The 18466-nt window shown below is 41.8% G+C and overlaps 1 protein-coding gene across 5 annotated transcripts in view; it reads left to right on the top strand.

Annotated features, from left to right (window-relative positions):
* The window catches only part of lrrn1 (leucine rich repeat neuronal 1), a 47616-nt gene that overhangs the window by 16168 nt on the left and 12982 nt on the right, over positions 1-18466 (top strand). The window contains exon 2 of one of the 5 annotated variants that reach the window (XM_048547826.2): positions 11834-12000. The exons of the other annotated variants lie outside the window; for them this stretch is intronic. The gene's annotated coding sequence lies outside the window, so the exon portion shown is untranslated. The remainder of the gene's footprint in view (positions 1-11833; positions 12001-18466) is intronic. 5 annotated transcript variants of the gene reach the window in all.

Here is an 18466-nt window from a genome sequence, read left to right as displayed (position 1 = left end):
CAAAAATCTTTCTTTGTCTGCCCTAAAAATATTTAAAGATTTTGCATCCACTGCCTTTTGAGGAAGGGAATTCCAAAGTTCCAGCATCACACATTTAATTATTACATCATCACAAATATGATATAACTGGAGAGGAAGAGGTGTAGAAGAAAAAAAATTAGGGCTGGTGAACACACACCTAGAATCCCTCCACAATGGTAGAAGGCCATTCAGCCCATTGTATTTACACCAACCAGCTGTAGCGCATTCCACTCAAACCCATCCTTCTACCATGCCACTGTGACTCTGCATATTCCATGGACAATCCACTGACCTGCACAGGTGTGGACTGTGAAATCGGAGCACCCAGTGAAAACCCACATAAATGCAGGGAGAACTCCGGTGCCCAAGGTTGGAAATGAATCCAGGCCCCGGTGCTGTGAGGTAGCTATGCTCGCCACTAACCCACCATGTGACCGTCCAGATAAAGTATCTGGTTTTATCTAAATGTCACATTGCCAGTTATTATAACGGGTTAATTATACCTCTGTCTCTGTCTCTGTGTCTGTCTCTGTCTCTCTCTCTCTCTCTCTGTCTCTCTCTCTCTCTCTCTCTCTCTCTCTCTCTCTCTCTGTCCCTCTGTCTCTCTCTCTCTGTCTCTCTCTCTCTCTCTCTGTCTCTCTCTCTCTCTCTCTCTGTCTCTCTCTCTCCCTCTCTAAGAATAGCAACTGAACAAGTGTGTAGGAGCACATGGAACTGAAACCTGAGGCACTCGGGTGCCAGAAGATGTCCTCCCTCTTGTCTGACATACTCAGCTATGTCTGACAAAGCTGGTCACTGTTCATTTACCTGAGTGTAGACCTGATCTTATAACAGCCATTGCAACCAAATATCAGAAACACCCCCACAGAAAGGTGGGGCTGCCACAGTCCTCCTGATGGATGGTTCCAGAACAGCGTGGCTGGATAAGTTGGTGTCTCTGTGTTTCTCTGATGGAAGAACATGGATTTGTCACCAGGGATGTCCTCATAAGTCCTTCTGAGACTATCCAGTAGATGGTGGGGAAATTGGCCCCAACTAAAGCAACACGTACGTGAATACCTCCTTTTTAAATGTTCTGCTTGTTTGTAACATGACAATTTAACTTATGGCAACGACTACTTAGCAGATATCTCTCAGCAAACCAAGATGGCAGAGGAGTCCATAAGACATAGGAGTGGAAGTAAGACCGTTTGGCCCATCGAGTCCAGGCCTAGTCACATGACAGATCATCAGATTAATCAGAGAACATGTACTTGCACCTAATGTTAGTCTGAGGTCAAATCCCGAAAAACAGTTTCTTTTTGAGCTTTTGCAATCATAGGTACCGATGTGATTCCTGGGATCAAACACCACCACCAGTGTGATTATAGCCCGAGTGCTACCCTGTGTATTAGTTGACATAATGTACACCACAAAGACTGGGTTCGTGTTAAGAGGGATGTGTTCAAGTGTTGTGAAAATCACTTTATTTATATTGCTGTAATACCACAAACTTAGACAGCTTTGGTTCTGTGCTTACTGATGTTACTATGCACTACACAACTATAACTGACTGACTGACTGCACTATGCTGATCTTATTTTGCTGACAGTCTCATGGAAAGTGGCTGGGTAGATTTCAATGTTAAGATGTCACGCACCTGACCCAAAGGCACGGGCCTGTCAGTCTGGAACTCTGCAATAACACAAGGCCATAATTGTATCACTGTCAGGAAGCTTCTAGATTATTAACATTTACTGTGAACACTTTTCCAAAACCAGTTGCCATGACTTCTATCCCTTGCAGACTTTCCAATTGGCCATGTATTTTTGGTTGGAAAAACATCTGACATTGGAGTAATCCCCATGGATCTAGAGTATTTTCCAAAAGGATTTGTAGAATACTCTTTGAAAAGGGGCGGTTATTTCATTGAGACCCACTTGTCAAACCCCCAAAACTTCTGAAGACTTAGCACTTTGTAGCTAAGCTACCACATTTTCAGTTGTTGCTGGCATGCATTGCTCTCACTAGACAGACTTGTTTAAGCACTCTGGATCTAAACAGATGCATAGTGTGCCATCTTTCTTTGGTAAAGTATTATGGACAGATGTTTATCACAAAGCTTCTGGTACATTGTGTCGAAAATCTTAGCCTTGTTGTGGCCGATGTTCACTCCTTGGTTAGTGGCTTCTCATCATTGAACAAGTATACCACTTTTTCAGGATCTTATTAATTGCATTGTTATTGTGCTGTTCATGGTCTGATAAACCTTCAGGACCAGCAGTAGTTGTATAAAAGAATATTGCTTGATTATTGTTTGTATTATTAATAGATTGGATCAGAATTCATATTTGTCATTGGAATCTTGGTCATCAGAAACTGTAATTGCTGATGTGTAAAATTGCTTGCGAGTGATGTTTTAACTGAAATTGTGCACCTATGCCCTTAATGCTGCTATTGGCATCTTTGTGATCTTTGCCATCATTGCCGCTATGCAGCACAGGGTGTGCTGTGTAAAACTAGTTCATTACTACCAATCCTTCTTTTATCTATCCTGTGTCTGGGAACTATCTAATTTTCAAAAGCAATAGATAGCCTGCTGGTGAGTGTTATCTATGATAAGTGCATCTTCTGTTTAAAATCTGGATTATTGCATGTTAGCAGGAAATACAATTTGCATTACTAGACCAGCAATAATTACCAAGGACTCTTGGGAGCTGTACAAAATATCCCTGGTCTATACAAAAGGCTAATGTAGAGCTAGTAGGAACTGCGATATCTGAGATAACAAGGTGTAGAGCTGGATGAACACAGCAGGTTCAAGCAGCAGGCTCCAAGCTTCAAAATCTCCCCTCCCCCACCACATCCCAAAAGCAGCCAGCTCATCCCCCCTCCTCCGTAATCCCATCCTTCCACCTATCCCCTCCTCCTACCTCAAGCCCCACCCCATCTCCTACCTACGGACCTCATCCTGCCCCCTTGACTTGTCCATCCTCCCTGGACTGACCTATCTCCTCCCTACCTCCCCACCTACACTCACCTTTACTGGCTCCACCCCTGCCTCTTTGACCATTCTGTCTCCTCTCCACCTATCTTCTCTTCTATCCATCTTCTACGTACCTTTCCCTCTCTCCCTATTTATTTCAGAACCTCCTCCCTCTCCCCCATTTCTGGAGAAGGGTCTAGGCCCGAAACGTCAGCCTTCCTGCTCCTATGACGCTGCTTGGCCTGCTAGTATGGAGCTCCTTGGTCAGAAGCTTCCAAGACCCTGAATGGTGTGAGGATTCTCAGACAGTTGGGTAAATAAGATGAGATTGGTAAAAATTCATGACACTGAGAGAAAAAGCCTGATATTCGGCCAAGTTTTGAATGAGAAGATGAGAGTCTTGTCAATCAGCAGCAAGAGGCCCAATTGTATTCATTTGCATGTAATTATTATCTAATCTTGTTTCATTGATATGTAGCTTCCCATTCTCCCACCTGCCAGATTGAAATGGAATAGTGACAGTTCTTGACAGGAGTATCAGAGCAGTGAGTTGGTGATTTAATCTCGTCACTTGCTCCTCTGGGACTCTATCTTGGACAGCAGTCACCAACATCTCCCAGTGTGTTCCACTGGCATTAACTGTTTGCATCCCCATCCATTGGGGTTGGCATCAGATAAGTACGAACCTTCCCACAAAATCCTGGCCCATCTCTGACAAGCTTACAATCCATTCCCTCAGCTTTGAATGCTTAGTGCCCTCTCACTTAGCATTATAATGCTACTGCTAGGACACTTTGTGCTATCTTGTGGGCTGAACCTGCAGTTTCGCACATCTCACAGTACTTCTGTCTTGCTTTTGCTGTTTCGTGCAGAAACAAAGGCAGGCAGCCTGTCATAGTTGTCACCAGGGTTTTATCAAGGCGTTGGATGTGCCACTGTATGGCACCATGCTAGTCAGTGTGAAACCTGCACCATGTGCCAACAGCTTAAATGGCAAACACAAGCCTGTGCTTCAGTCAAACGGCCATGCCCGAAATTATTTGTGGGGGTGGGGTGTGATCCTCAGTCTGTCCAGTGGAGACAATCTTCACTCTTTAAGATCTGGCATCATCCACTACGAGTCCAGTTGCTTGGATATCAATCAGTTGGCCAATTTGCAGGGACAATAATTCTGGTAGGTTGTGCCTAAGGTATGATTTTGTGCATATTATTATTTTAGAGTCTTGCTTGAGTAGTCTGTGAGACAGCTGTCACACAGTTTTGGCATTAGCCCCCAGATGTTAGTAAGGAGGACTTTGTAGAGTGACATTGTCATTTACCATTGGCATTTCGGGTGCCGAGGTGGATAGTAGATGGTCTGTCTTCTTTTGTTCCTTTTAACTTTTCTCACAGTTGATACAATAGAGTGGCTTGTTAGGCCATTTGAGAGGGCAGTTAACAACATTGCTATGGGTCTAGAATCATATAGACCAGAGCAGACAAGGATGACATCATTCGGCTTTAAATCCCTAATTCTTATTGAATTCATACTCTTGCATTTGTGAGAGATTCAAACTTGGTTCCCAAAACATTCTCTGACCCTCTAGATTACTACCCCAGTAACAATAACATTGTCCATCATTTTTATTCAATTGCAAAAAAATGCCAGAATTTCGGCTTTGAATTTTGAGGAATTTAAATAACCTTAAATATTGAGAGAAATGATAAGGAAGGGGAAGTGATAAAATGGTTTGGATTAGGAAGCCAGAAGATAAGGGGGACAGAAGTGAAATGGAAACATCGAGAAAAGCTGAGAAACTTGCCTGGAATGGCCATCAATAAATATACAACTGCTCGTTCACTATTCATCACCTATATGGTCTATAAATGAATGTAAGGCAGGGCCAGTAACAATACATACCTCATCTATATCGTTATCTGATCACTAGGCACATATTGATTTCCTTAATTGGACTTTGTTTTTATTTGTTGTGGTTCAGCTTTTGGAACTGTCTCTTGGATCTGCTTTTAACTGTGCCATCTGTTTGAAACTGTTAAGCTGAAAAATTACAGGATGCAGCCTTCTCTTTGGATTAGTGAAAATGTGAATTGGTGTAAAGAAATGCAACTATCTGAAGCTGAGCTGATAATTCCCTCTGAAACTCAGTCCATTTCATCAAGCTCTCAGTAGTATTCGATTAGCCAACCCTTGACATTAAAACTGTATCTGGTTGGTTGATTATTAAAAGATATTTTCAAGTCAATCTGTTTAGAGATGTTATAGCACACCCCTGGAGTAGGTAGGATTTGAACCCAGGTCTCGGGCTCAGAGGTAGAAACATTAGCACAAGATCTCTCCTTTGATATTAATTTTAAAGTAAAGGTTCATATTTGAAAATGAACTCATAATAATTGTGCACGCTGTTCATTTGCATCCCTGCCTTTGTGCTCCCTGTTTTGGATGTGGAGGCCTCCTCCAAAATGTAGCAGATCTGAGAGAGCAGACGTCCTTCATACTGGAAATGGTCCAATCTCTAAATCCTGCCATTAAACTGAGAGCCAATTGAGATGGCATCTTTTCTCGGTAAAATATGGGGCAAATCAGCCAATCACTTATTTAAGTGGTGACTGATGGGCTTCTTGAATCATCAGGTCTCATAGTTTATATGTTTCTGCACTCCACACAGTTGGCTATACAGCAGTTCTGAAGACAAAGACCAGCAAAGTGAGGTTTTGTCAGTTTTATTTTTGGGTTTTGTAGGTGCAAGGGGCTCAGGGGAATTTGGATACAAGGGCAGGGGGTTGATTTCAGTAGCCTCCCCCACCCCATCAGTGCTCAGATAGGGGGCAAATGGAAGCTCCATGCCCCAGTGAACAGGCACGCTGCTGCCTGTTCCCAATCAGGAATGCACCTGCTGGCAAGGCTATTGATCAGACCAGTGGCCGGTCGTGTGGATTAGTGACTGCTTAAGGTCCGGTAATTGATAACAGGTCAAGAAGGCTGACCTTGGGGTTTCCTGCCCAAATTTTAATTGCTAAGGTGGAGGGAAAGAGGCAGAATCTCACTGGGGACAACGTATCTGATAATTTGCCCCTTTCTGCCAATCCAAAGCTGGTGAAAATCCCAACTTTCTCCTCTTCTTCTCTTTTCTATAGCCCACCTGCCCACCCAGAAAAAGAAAAATCTGCTGTTTTCATTCAACATAAGAAATCACATGATGCTATCTGAAGAAGAGAGTGGAGCTTTCTTGCTCTGTTGGTGGGCATTTAATCCTACAAGTACAGTGTGGCACATTGCTGCACATGTGAACTTGCTGTGTGAATGTTGGCTGCCTCATTCACCTCTTCTTCTTTTTACACTTCAGTAGTTTTTAGTTGGATGTGAAATGTTTTGGGATGAATGCTAAAAAGTGTTGCATCAATGCGAGTTTATTTTGTTTTGATACAAATAAAACTAGGGCTGGGGGTTCAGTAATTGTGCCAGGATTTTGAGTAATGAACTCAGCAGTCGTGAATCTCAGAGGGTGGTCGTTGGATTATTTCCTACTGGAGATGGTCATTGCCTGGCACTTGTGTGGTATGAATGTTACTTGTCACTTCTCAGCACAAGGCTGAATGTGGGCCAGGTCTTGTTATATATGAAGACTGTTTCAGTTTCTGAGGAGTCATCAATAATGTGATACATTGTGAAAGGCCCTACCTCTGACCTATTATGAAGATGGTTGAGTGTCAGACACGGCCCTGAGGAACTCCAGCAGAGATGGCTCAGGACTGAGATGATTGATGACCATTCACCAAACCGTATTCCTTTCTACTTGGCATAACTCCAACCAGTGAAGATCTCTTTTCTTCCCAATCTCTGTGGACTTGACTTTTGCTTGGACTCTTTAATGACATTCTTGGTAAAATGCTGCCTTTACATCAGGGCAATCATGTATTGTCTAGTAGAAAAACAGAAATTGCTGGGCAAGCTCATCAGGTCTGGCAGCATCTGTGGAGAGAAACCAGTTAATGTTTTGGGTCCAGTGACCCATTGCCTGGTGCTTGGTGAGGCACACCGCTGGTTCTGGAGCACGTCTTCAATATATTGCTGGACTGTTGTCAGGGCCCAAAGCCTTTGCATTATCCAGTACTGTCAGACATTTCTTGTTATAATGTGGAGTGAATCAAATTGGCTGAGGTTTGGTATCTGTGATGGCTTGTTGTTGGGGGGGCGGGGGGTGGCGATTTGCATAAAGTGTAGTGAGTGTTGCAACATAGAAACCAGTTTGCTATCAGCTGCCAAGACAGTGAGATTCACAACAATCATTTGTACATAGAATTGGCATGGGAGTAATGAGTTATGCTCAATCATAAATGAGTACTATATAGATCAGTGATCTGGAATACGAATTTGCTGAGACAATTTGAGAAGCTTTTCTTCTGCAGTCCTTCTGGATCAATGACTTTCTTTCACTCCTGTATTGTCGGTTTTAGGGTGACTAAATCATCTAATAATGAATCCATAAACTCTGGAGCTGGCTGACGAAGAGACATTTTGTCTTCCTGATGATTAGCCCAAGACTTGCAGTAAAGACTAAGGAAAGTGGTCTTAGTAGAATTTCACATTAAGTGAGATATGGTTAAATTGGAATCTAGGATCATAAAACCCAAAACCATTTACTTTGGTGTGAGCAGATAATTGGCTCAGATAGATTGGGAAACTATTTAATCAGAAATGGTACCTGATAAACAGAGATATTTAGGGAAATTGATAATACATGATAACTGTACATCACCATGAGGAATGAACTCTGGAGGAAAATTGCTTAATAAGTTGGAGATATAAGTTTAAAGGAACAAGTTACGACTGCCAAAAAGCACCGCGAGCCTGAGGATTGGTGAAATAACTTAGTTTTCAGCAAAGTTGACAAGGAATTAACGGAGGAAAAAAATCAGAAAGATGAGAGTAAACTAGTTAGGGTACCAAAAATGGTTTGTTAAAGCTTTGGTAGTCACATAGGAGACAGATTAGAGACTGCCAATAAAAGCAAACTATTGTGGCTGCTAGAAATCTGAAATAAATGTGGGAAATGCTGGAGAAACTCAGCAGGTCTGGTATCATCTCTAGAGAGAAAATAAGAGTTAACGTTTCAATTTCAATACGCCAAATTCTTCAAAACTAGACTCTGTAAATATGGGTTCCTTGCAGGAAGTGACAAGGGAAGTGTCATGTGATGTACTTTTGCTTTTACAAACATTCTGGACGCAGTGAGAGCAAAGATTTCGGTGAAAGCGAGAGGGTTTTATAATGAGATGAGGTTTCTGAAGAAGACTCCTATTTGGCTCATCATTTTCTCTTCCTTGTCTGTCTGCCTATCTCTCTCCCCTCTCTTCTGTCTATCTGTTTCTCTCTTGCTCTCTCTCTCACTGACTCTGTCTGTCTCTTGTGCTTGCTCTCCCTGTCTCGCTCCCTCTCTCCTCTCTCTCTCTCTCTCTCTCTCTGTCTCTTTCCCTCCTGTGCTATTCCTCTCATGCTCTCTCTTTTCCCCCACTCCACCTCCCCAGATGTTTTTAGTCCTGCTGAGGTTTTCCTATGTGTAGTTTTTATTTCAGATTTCCAGCACCAGCAGTATTTGCTTTTAGTAAAATAAGTTCACATTAGTCCGTCATGACGTTGGAGTAAATGCTGATAAATTGTTTCAATTTGATGACCTGTGTCAAAGATAGCTTTAAATGTTGGCTCCAATAATGGTGAATGCATCACTTTTGATCTTCCAGAATAGCCTAGATTTTCAGATTGACCCTCATGGAGTGAATAGTAGCAGACATCTTGATTGGTTGCTGCATCAAGATACAGTGAAAAGTGTTGTTTTGCATGCCCTCCAGGCAGATCGTACCATATGAGATGTATCAGGTTAACAGAGTGCAGAACACAGTGTTACAGTTGCTGAAAAGGTGCAGAGAGAGAGAGATCAACATTAAAATTTTGAGATGTCCATTCAAAAGTCTGGTATCAATGGGGAGGAAGCTGTTCTAGATTCTGTTCATAGGTGTATTCAAACTTATATATCTTCTGCCCAACAGAAGAGGATAGAAGAGAGTATAACCATGGTGGGAGGAGTCTTCGATTATGTTGGCTGCTTTCCCAAGGCAGCAGGAAATATAGGTGGAATCAATGGATGGGAGGCTGGCTTGTGTGATAGACTAGGCTATTTTCACGACTCTCTTTAGCTTCTTACAGTCTTAGGAAGAGCAGTTGCCATACCAAGCCATGATGCATTCAGATAGGATTTTTCTATGGTGCACCTCTAAAACTCAGTAAAAGTCCTCATGGACATGCTGAAATTCCTTAGCCTCCTGATGTTGTTGTGCTTTATTGATCATCATGTCAACATAGGTAGACCATCTCTCCCAGGAACTTGATGTTCTTGACCATCTCCAGGATTGATGCCAACAGGGGCATGCCCTGCACTCTGCTTCCTGACATCAATGACCAGCCCCTTCATTTCGCTGACCTAAATGGAGAGATTGTCTTTACACTATGCCACTAAGCATTCAATCTCTTTCTTATATTCTGTCTAGTCATTATTAGAGATCCAATCTACAACGGTAACGTCATCAGCAGATTGTAAATGGAGTTATGGTGGAATTTGGCCACACAGTCTTGAGTGTATAAGGAGTACAGGAGGGGGCTGAGTACGCAGCCTTGCAGGGCTCCAGTGTTGGGGATTATGGTGGAGGTGGTGTTGTTGTCTGTTTTTACTGACTGCAATCTATGAGTCAGGAAGATCCAGCTACAGAGGGGGGAGCGGAGACCTGGGTCTCAGAGATTAGAGATAAGTTTGTTTGGAATTAGGGTGTGGAAGGCAGAACTGTAATCAATAACTAGGAGCCTGGCGTAGGTATCATTGTTACCCAGATGTTCCAGAGATGAGTATTGGGCCAGGGAGATGGCATTCTGCCATGGACCTGTTGTGTCAAATTGCAAAGGATTAAGGCAGTTTGGCAGGCTGAAGTTGATGTGAGCTATGAATAACGACTCAAAGCACTTCATGGTTATGGCGGTCAGAGCCCCCAGGCGATCGTCATTGAGACATGCAGCATGAGTTTTCTTCGGCACCAGGCTGATGGTGGTCTTCTCAAAGTAGGTGGGGACTTCAGATGTCAGGAAGGATAGGATCTGTGTGCACGACCATGGATTCCATCTGGGCCGGTTGCTTTCCATGGGTTCTCTCTCAAGAAGGTGGATCTAATGTCTGCGGTAGTGACCATGGGCACTGGTGCACCTGAGGCTGTTGGGATAGGTGACACTGTTTCACTGAGCTTCTGTTCAAAACAAGCATACAATGCATTGAGCTCATTGGGTAGGGATGTACTGTTGCCTGTGATTCTGTTCAATTTCACTTTGTAGCCTGTTGTTGCATAAAAGTCTTTCTGCAAAGTCAGAACACAATGCGGGACAATGTAAAACAATCACTCGTAAGCACAGGAAAAGTTTGTATGTTGGATATTTAAAATTACATCCCTCTATGGGATTGTGTTTGTAAATCAGACTTCCATAAATCAGGGACCCCGTGTGTTACTGTTTAGAGGTTGTAGCTACCACATTTAATGACTGGAAAGCCAGTAGGTCTAACTATTTGGGTTGGGCTCACTCTAAGTTATTTGCCTGGATTAATAAACTAAACACAGAATAGAAGTAAATTGGTCATCATTTTGGATCAGCAAACTGTAATCATCATGGGATATCCAACAGTAGTGCTTGGAGATAGTAGGAACTGCAGATGCTGGAGAATCTGAGATAACAAAGCGTGGAGCTGGATGAACACAGCAGGCCAAGCAGCATCAGAGGAGCTGGAAGGCTGATGTTTTGGGCCTAGACCCTTCTTCAGAAATGGAAAACCCATTTCTGAAGAAGGGCCTAGGCCCGAAACGTCAGCCTTCCTGCTCCAGTAGTGCTTCGAACCTGCGTATTTACAAATTATATTAATTTATCTGGGTGTCAGGATGGTGCAGTATATCCAGATTTGTTGACCTACAAAGCAAGAAACGTAGTTAAGTTTGGGAGGAGCATTTGAAAAGGCTGTAAAGGAGTCGTAATGGGTTATGTGCATGGACAAGAGCATGACAGATGGAATACAATGAGGAGTTGTCCAGATTAGTCAGAAAAGTAAAGAAAAATCAGTATTTTTTATTATTGGTGAGACCCTAAGAAATGTTCAAGATTCAGGCCGAAGTGCTCTTGTTCGTGAATCTCAAAGTTAACATAGTTAAAGAGTTAATAGAGTTGTAGAGTTAATAGTCATTTTTAATAGTTAACAAATTTAACTCTAATTATGATTTTATATAAGGCCTTGATGATCCCACACCTGGAAGATTGTGTATAGTTTTGATCTCCTTAAATAAGGACAGATATACTTGGCTGTAGGGAACCTTCTCAACTGCGTAAAAGATCAATTTTTACATGAGAAGAATTGTCCTACGGGGTGAGGTTGAAAACATCAGGCACGTGTTCCCTAATGTTTCGAAGAACATGGGGAGATCTCATCGAAACACATATAATTCTTAAAGGAAATAGGGAGTAGGTGCTAGAAGGAAACATTGGTGGGATGTTTGATTGATGTGTTTGTTTTCAAACATGAGGCTGACCACTTAAGAGTAAGATGAGGAGAAATCTCTTCACTCCCAAAGAGTTATCCATATTTGGACTGCTGTATTCCAGAGTGCCACAGATGCTTACTTGGAGATTGACAGATGTTAAGATTTTAAGTGGGGCACGGATAGTGAGAGAAGGTAGAACTGAAGTAAGAGAATAGCCAGAAACTTATTGAATTGTATAGCAGTGTCAACAATTTCAGTGGCCATATCCTGCTTTTATTTCCTCAGTTTGTATGATTGATTGAAACAATGGCCTGAAATCTTATATATCCACATGAGAGAACAAATAGGACTTGACTGCTCATCCGAAGAACAGAATTTCTGAGAGTACTGCACCCCCTCAGTTTCACGTTGAACTGTGGCTCTCGAAGTAAAGTTTCACTTTGGACTTGAAGGTGAGAATGCAATCCATGACCAGAGTTGACCAAAACCTCAGAATGTATTTAGTAAACTGCATTAATCTAGGAAAAAAATCAGTTGCTTTACCATTGGTGAATCTCCTATTGTCAACAGATGTGGAGCTGGAAAAGCACAGCTGATCAGACAGCATCTGAGGACTGTGTCCTGTTGAAGGAGTTCGGCCCAAACTTTTGACTTTTCTGCTGTCTGACCTGCTGTGTTTTTCCAGCTCCACATATATTGACTCTAGCTTCCAACATCTGTGGCCCTTACTGTCTCCTAATGTAAACAGTCTGGTGTCTGGCCGAAAACTGAGTTGGACTTGCCATTTAAATACAGTGGCTACAAGAACTGGCCAAAGGCTGTAAATTATGTGGTGAGTAACTTGCCTTCTGTCCGTTTAACTCCTTTCCACCATCCTTACAAGTCGGAAGTAAAATGAACTATTACACTTTCCACGATGGGTGCAACACCATTGACACTCAGAGTTTGACACCATCTGGAATTTGACCATTCATTATTTTCAAAATTCAGCCCCTTCACCACCACTGCTCAGTGGCAGCGGTGTGTGAGAGGGACGACAGAAACTCATCCAAACTCCTTCAGAAACACCTTCTGAAGCCTGTGACCTTTACCATCTAGAATGGGAATGCCACCACCTGCAAGCTCTCCTCCAAGCTACTGACCATCCTGATATGATAATATATTGCAGTTCCATTACTGTTACTGCATGAAAGTCCCATAACTTCCTTTGTATCAGCACCGTGGGTATATCTCCTGTCTCGAGGACTGCCTTGGTTTAAACAGGCAGTCCACCATCTCCTTCGTTGTCTTTCTTTAGTTAATGTTCAATAATATTTAGAAGTCAAATTAAATTCTGGTTGAAATGATAAGGAATGAAGGTAAATTCATGTCCTAGATGAACATTTTATTTTTGATTTACTTGTAAAAAGTGATCAGGCATAGTTTTATATTCAAAAGCAGGAAAGAACCAGCGCCCACATTATTACGATCCGCAATGGCTTGCGTTTACTGTGCTAATCGTACGCAACAGATGAGGAGATTTGTCCACCTGAAATGTTATCTGGTACAGTTGGCAAAAAAATTCTAAATCTGAATGTCCTGAGCTGGTGGACAAATGGATGACCTTTTGACAGACGATGAAGAGGGATTCTGTGATATGGCTACCTTCTTACTACATCAAATATCTATCTGAACACATTGCAAAACTGAGGTAATGAGTAGCGCTAAAAGGCTGTGCAAGCTGCAGCAAATTGACTCACAAGTTCTTACAAGACAGCTTAAGTGCTCCAGGTATCACCTTACTTATCACCAAAGAAATGATCAATTGGTTTTCTAAGGCCTCAGCTTACATCTTCATGATTTATACCCATGTATTCAAACAATTTCTTGTTAAGTGGCCTATTAATTTTGATTAATAGTTTCTTTGAAATAAGTATGTTTCACAGCTAGTTAATTCACTTTTTTGACAAATAATGAGAAAAAAGAACATGCCATTTATGAAATCTTTTCGCCCCGAGTGTAGTGTGCAATTGTTCTTCCTTTGTTCAATTTTTGAGCCTGTTGACTCTTCTCTGTTCTATGTGCTGTTAATTGAGGCCAGATGTGGAGACAGAGGAACAGAAATTAAGCTGTAAGCATACAAACAGAGACTTCAAAAAGAACATTAAATGAAGCACCTGTTCACACACAAACAAATGTATCATCTCCATATATCACTAGGACATCAAACACATCACTGAGTACTTTGTTTTATACCAGAAGCATACCTTTTAAATGTTTCAGATGGAAATGGTTGACTGAACTAAAGTGAAGCATTTCCCCTTCACAGCATCTTCAAAGACTACAAAATAATTTGTCGTTTAAGTATAACCTCAGAATTGTTGTTATCACTGTGGGAGAAATAACCACTCTGAAAATACAAAAGAGTGTAAACGTCATAATTTGTTGCTAAGTATAGTTAGGCCATTGACGTAGCAGTGTTAGTGATGGGTCATCTTCAGTGCTGTTAGTGCACCTGAATAAAAGCACAAAGGTCATTGTGCACTGCCAGTCATTTAAATAGAGCTGCTGCAACTGATGTGAAAACTTCTGATCTTTGTGAGAATGGGGGAGTTTTGGAATGAGGAATAATTACCTTTTGCACTTCCACCTTTTTATAAGTAGATTTTTTGTTCTGGAGTAGGATGTTCCAATTTAGTGCTTTTCCTGGTACATTTCCTAGTTTTGGCAACCACGTTTGACGAAAGGATAATATGGACACTCTCATCATTTACATGTTTCCCTCTAAACTACACAACACCCTGATTTGGGATTATATTACCTTTCCTTTGCTATTGTTGGGTCAAAACCCTCAGGGCAGAGTGGTGGCTCAGTGGTTAGCACTGCAGCCTCACAGCACCAGGGACCCGGGTTCAATTCCAGCCTCGGGCGATTGTGCAGAGTTTGCACGTTCTCCCTGTGTCTACGTGGGTTTCCTCCGGGTGCTCCAGTTTCGTCCCACTGTCCAAAGACGTGCAGGATAGGTGGAATGGCCATGCTAAATTGCCCATAGTGTTCAGGGGTGTTTGGGTTATAAGGGGATGGGTCTGGATGGGATGCTTCAAGGGGCAGTGTGGGCTTGTTGGGCTGAAGGGCCTGTTCCCACACTGTAGGGAATCTAATCTACGTTCTTCCTTCCGAAAAACAGCATAGTCCAGGACTGTAGCTGTTCAAGATGACAGCTCACTACTACCATCTTGTGCAATTAGAGATGAGTGATAAATGTCAGTCAGACGCACACCCCTGAAAAAAAAACATATAGGTAAACATGGGGAAAGTACCTGATTTAAGATTGTGTGAGCAGTCTCGTCCCTATAATCTCATGGCCTTCTGAATGAGATTGTTACATGAGTACCAGTGTAGAGATTAAGTGTTCATGCTCCTAAAGAACTGAGTAGCGATTACTGAAAGGTGCTGTGTTTTGTGAAAATTCCTAATCAGTAGCAAAGGCATGTTTCTGGGCTCCACTGAAACCAAGCTTCTATAAAAATATTTCAGAGATAGTAGGAACTGCAGATGCTGGAGAATCTGAGACAGCAAGGTGTAGAGCTGGACAAACACTGCAGGCCAAGCAGCATCAGAGGAGCATGAAAGCTGACGTTTCGAGGCTACCGTGGTTTGCTCCCTCAAGCGAATGCTCCTATTCTGAATGACAGTAACTGACCGTTCAGCTGCTGAAGCATCTCATCTGCATGTATGAGAATTAAACATGACCCTGTGATACTAAAGTTTAAGCACTTAATACACACTCTTTCATTTCTCAGAACAAAAATTGATCTTTAAAAGTCATTAATTTTGGCATGGTTGCCAACAGTTGTGCAGTTTGATTTTTTTTTGTCTTCAGAACACTTCCATTCTGGTCAATGGTACAAGTTGATGTAATTTAGCCCTTGTGTTCATACTGGTAACAGTTTAAAACAGCCAGATTTCAATTAGTAACTGCTAGATTTTGTATGTAATCTCCTAACTGGGTTATTACAAAATTAAAATTGTAAATCGCATTAGTGCATTTTACTTTTTAAAAAAAAATCATAGTTGTAGAGCTGAACAGCACGGAACTGATCTTTCAGCCCAACACGACCAGATATCCTAAATTAATCTAGTCCCATTTGCCAGCATTTGGCCCATATTCCTCTGAACCCTTCCTATTCATGTACCCATTCAGATGCCTTTTAAATGTAGCAGCTGCCACCTCTTCCTTTCGCAGTCATTCCATACATGCACCAATCTTAGTGTGAAAAGGTTGCCCCTTAGGTTCCTTTTCACTCTTGCCCCTCTCACTTTTAAATCTATGCCATCTGGCTTTGGACTGCCCGACCCTGAGAAAAAGACCTTGGCTATTCACCATATTCATGCTTCTCATGGATTTATAAACCTCTATCAGGTCACCCCTCAGCTTCCAGTGCTACAGGGAAAGTAGCCTGAGTCTATCCAGTCTCTCCCTGTAACTCAAATCCTTTAACTCCGGCAACATCTTTATAAATCTCTTCAACCTTCACAACATACTTCATATAACAGGGAGACCAGAAATGAATGCAATATGTCAAAAGTGGCCTCACCAATGTCCTGTACAGCTGCAACATGATAGCCTAACGCCTATACTCAATGCACTGACTAATAAAGGCAAGTGTACCAAGTGCCACAGCCTTCATTGAATGGAATGGAACGTTATTCTAGTGGGATTGATGGAGATGGGGGTGGGGAGTACACTTACGATGTGTGATCATTGGCATAAGTGATTTGGGATGAATGGCCTGTTTTGATTTCTGTGTAACACTACCAAGCATTAACTGTATTGCAAAACTATTTATATCACTTGGATATTTTCCCAGTTACTCCTTTCAGGACTTGCAAATGACACCACATCATTCAGGAACTTGTGAAATGTAATTTTCATTTATTCAAATTTGCTGGGAGCATGACTTTTCATCACAAATAAACAACACCATACTATTTCAGCCTCCCCAATGTCTCCCTGGGATATACCATTTTCACCACGTAGAGAAGAAATCCCAGGCTTCTGGAAATGCTGCCATATTTTTGGCCACTGGGAGTGCATAGATGCACTAGTAACCCTGTGTTTTTTCAACCCTCTCCGACAATAGGAAACTGTCGTGATTGTAACCAGGTCAGCCAGGTGGGCCCCATAGAATGAGTTCCTTGATTGGACCAGATTAATGGCCCCAATCAGGGAGCCCTGACTGACAGATATAAACAGGAATGTCAGAGGTTGTGAGATAACAAGGTGTAGAGCTACATGAACATAGCAGGCCAAGCAGCATCAGAGGAGCAGGAAGGCTGACATTTCGGGCCTAGACCCTTCTTCAGAAATTTCAGAAGAAGGTCTAGGCCCAAAATGTCAGCCTTCCTGCTCCTCTGATGCTGTTTGGCCTGCTGTGTTCATCCAGCTCTACACCTTGTTATCTCTGATTCTCCAGCATTGGCAGTTCCTACTATCTCACGTCAGAGGTTGTGTTCACTCTGAGAGCTAGCTCTGAGGAAGCTGGATCAGTGTCAAGGACTCTCCATGTGTGAATAAAGGGTGACTTGTTGAATAATGGCCTATGTGGAGTTATTTCAGAAGCATTGCCGAACAAAAACTTGCATTTATATAAAACTTTTTAACTTGTGAAATGCCTTAGGACACTTCTTCATCAAGAATGTTACCAGAGGAAGTTTAATACTGAGGATAGAAAGTGATGTTAGATGATTACCTCTTTGTCAAATGGGGGCTTTTAGGAACATTGTAGATTAAGTGTAATAGAGAAGGCTGGAAAGTAATCTAGAGCTTCGTGCTGAGAAATTTCTGGTGAGGTGATGGAAAACAGAGTTGTGCAGATTGTTAATTCTAACATTGAGGTGCACAAGATTGATATGACACTGCCTTTCAGAAAAAAATGTGTAGGCTACAATTCTTCTGCATGTTTTGTTTTAAAATACCTTTTAATTACAATTGAACTGATGTGATGTCATGCTTAATTTCGCAGGATGCGTGCTCAAAATGCACTCCCTCAGGAATATGCAATCAATCCAAATAAACACCTTTTTAATTACTTTTGTGAACCAGCTGAGACACAGCTATAGGCTGAGCTATGTGATGTTGGAACACTCTTATGAATACTTCCTTTGACAGTTACACATTGTCAGAAAATCATGACGGCTTTTTTTTCCCCCTTCAGAGTCTATTTCAAAAGCTGACAGCAGCAGCGAAACTATGTTAGAAAAACTTAAGGTTTCCGCATCTGAAATTGTGACTGGTTTAATTCAAGTCAAAAAATCCATTTAATGATAATCTTGTTGTAACTCTGTATAACTTAATTAGATGTCACTTCCTGACTATGTTTGAGTGGAAAAACGAGCAAAATTAATTTGAAGCTCTGGAAGATGAGAAAGAAGGAACGTTCTTGGGATTTAACTTATGGTTTAGTGTCTTCCTTTTGAACTATAATAGAAATATTCTTCCATGTAGTAAGTGTAGTCCTTAGAGTCTGAGACCAGTGTTGTAAAGACCTTACGTACATACATGGAGGAGTGAGTTTAGTTCGGCTGACTAGACAGTTGGTTTGTGAAACCATGTGATGCCAAAAGAATGTGTTCAATCTCCACACTGGCTGAGGTTATCATGAAGGACTGTCTTTCTCAACCTCTCCCCTTGCCTGAGGCTTTGTGGCCCTCAGGCTAATTCACCACCAGTTGCCTCTCTCTAATGAGGGAGCAGCTCTATGGTCTGGTTAAGTCTATCATGACACAACAACCTACATACATATGCACTCACTTTCTAAAACAGAGATACACAGACAGACAGAAAGTAGAATCGGTTAAGTTATATTATGGGGTCTATGGTTTTATGTAGCCAAATAAACTGTACTTTTCAGGAAAATTCTTGAAGTCATCCTGCAG

This window comes from Stegostoma tigrinum, chromosome 11 (genome assembly GCF_030684315.1).
Source record: "Stegostoma tigrinum isolate sSteTig4 chromosome 11, sSteTig4.hap1, whole genome shotgun sequence".
In the NCBI taxonomy this organism is placed as follows: Eukaryota; Metazoa; Chordata; class Chondrichthyes; order Orectolobiformes; family Stegostomatidae; genus Stegostoma; species Stegostoma tigrinum.
Note: the sequence above shows the minus strand (reverse complement) of the source record. Positions and strands in the feature narration are given on the sequence as shown.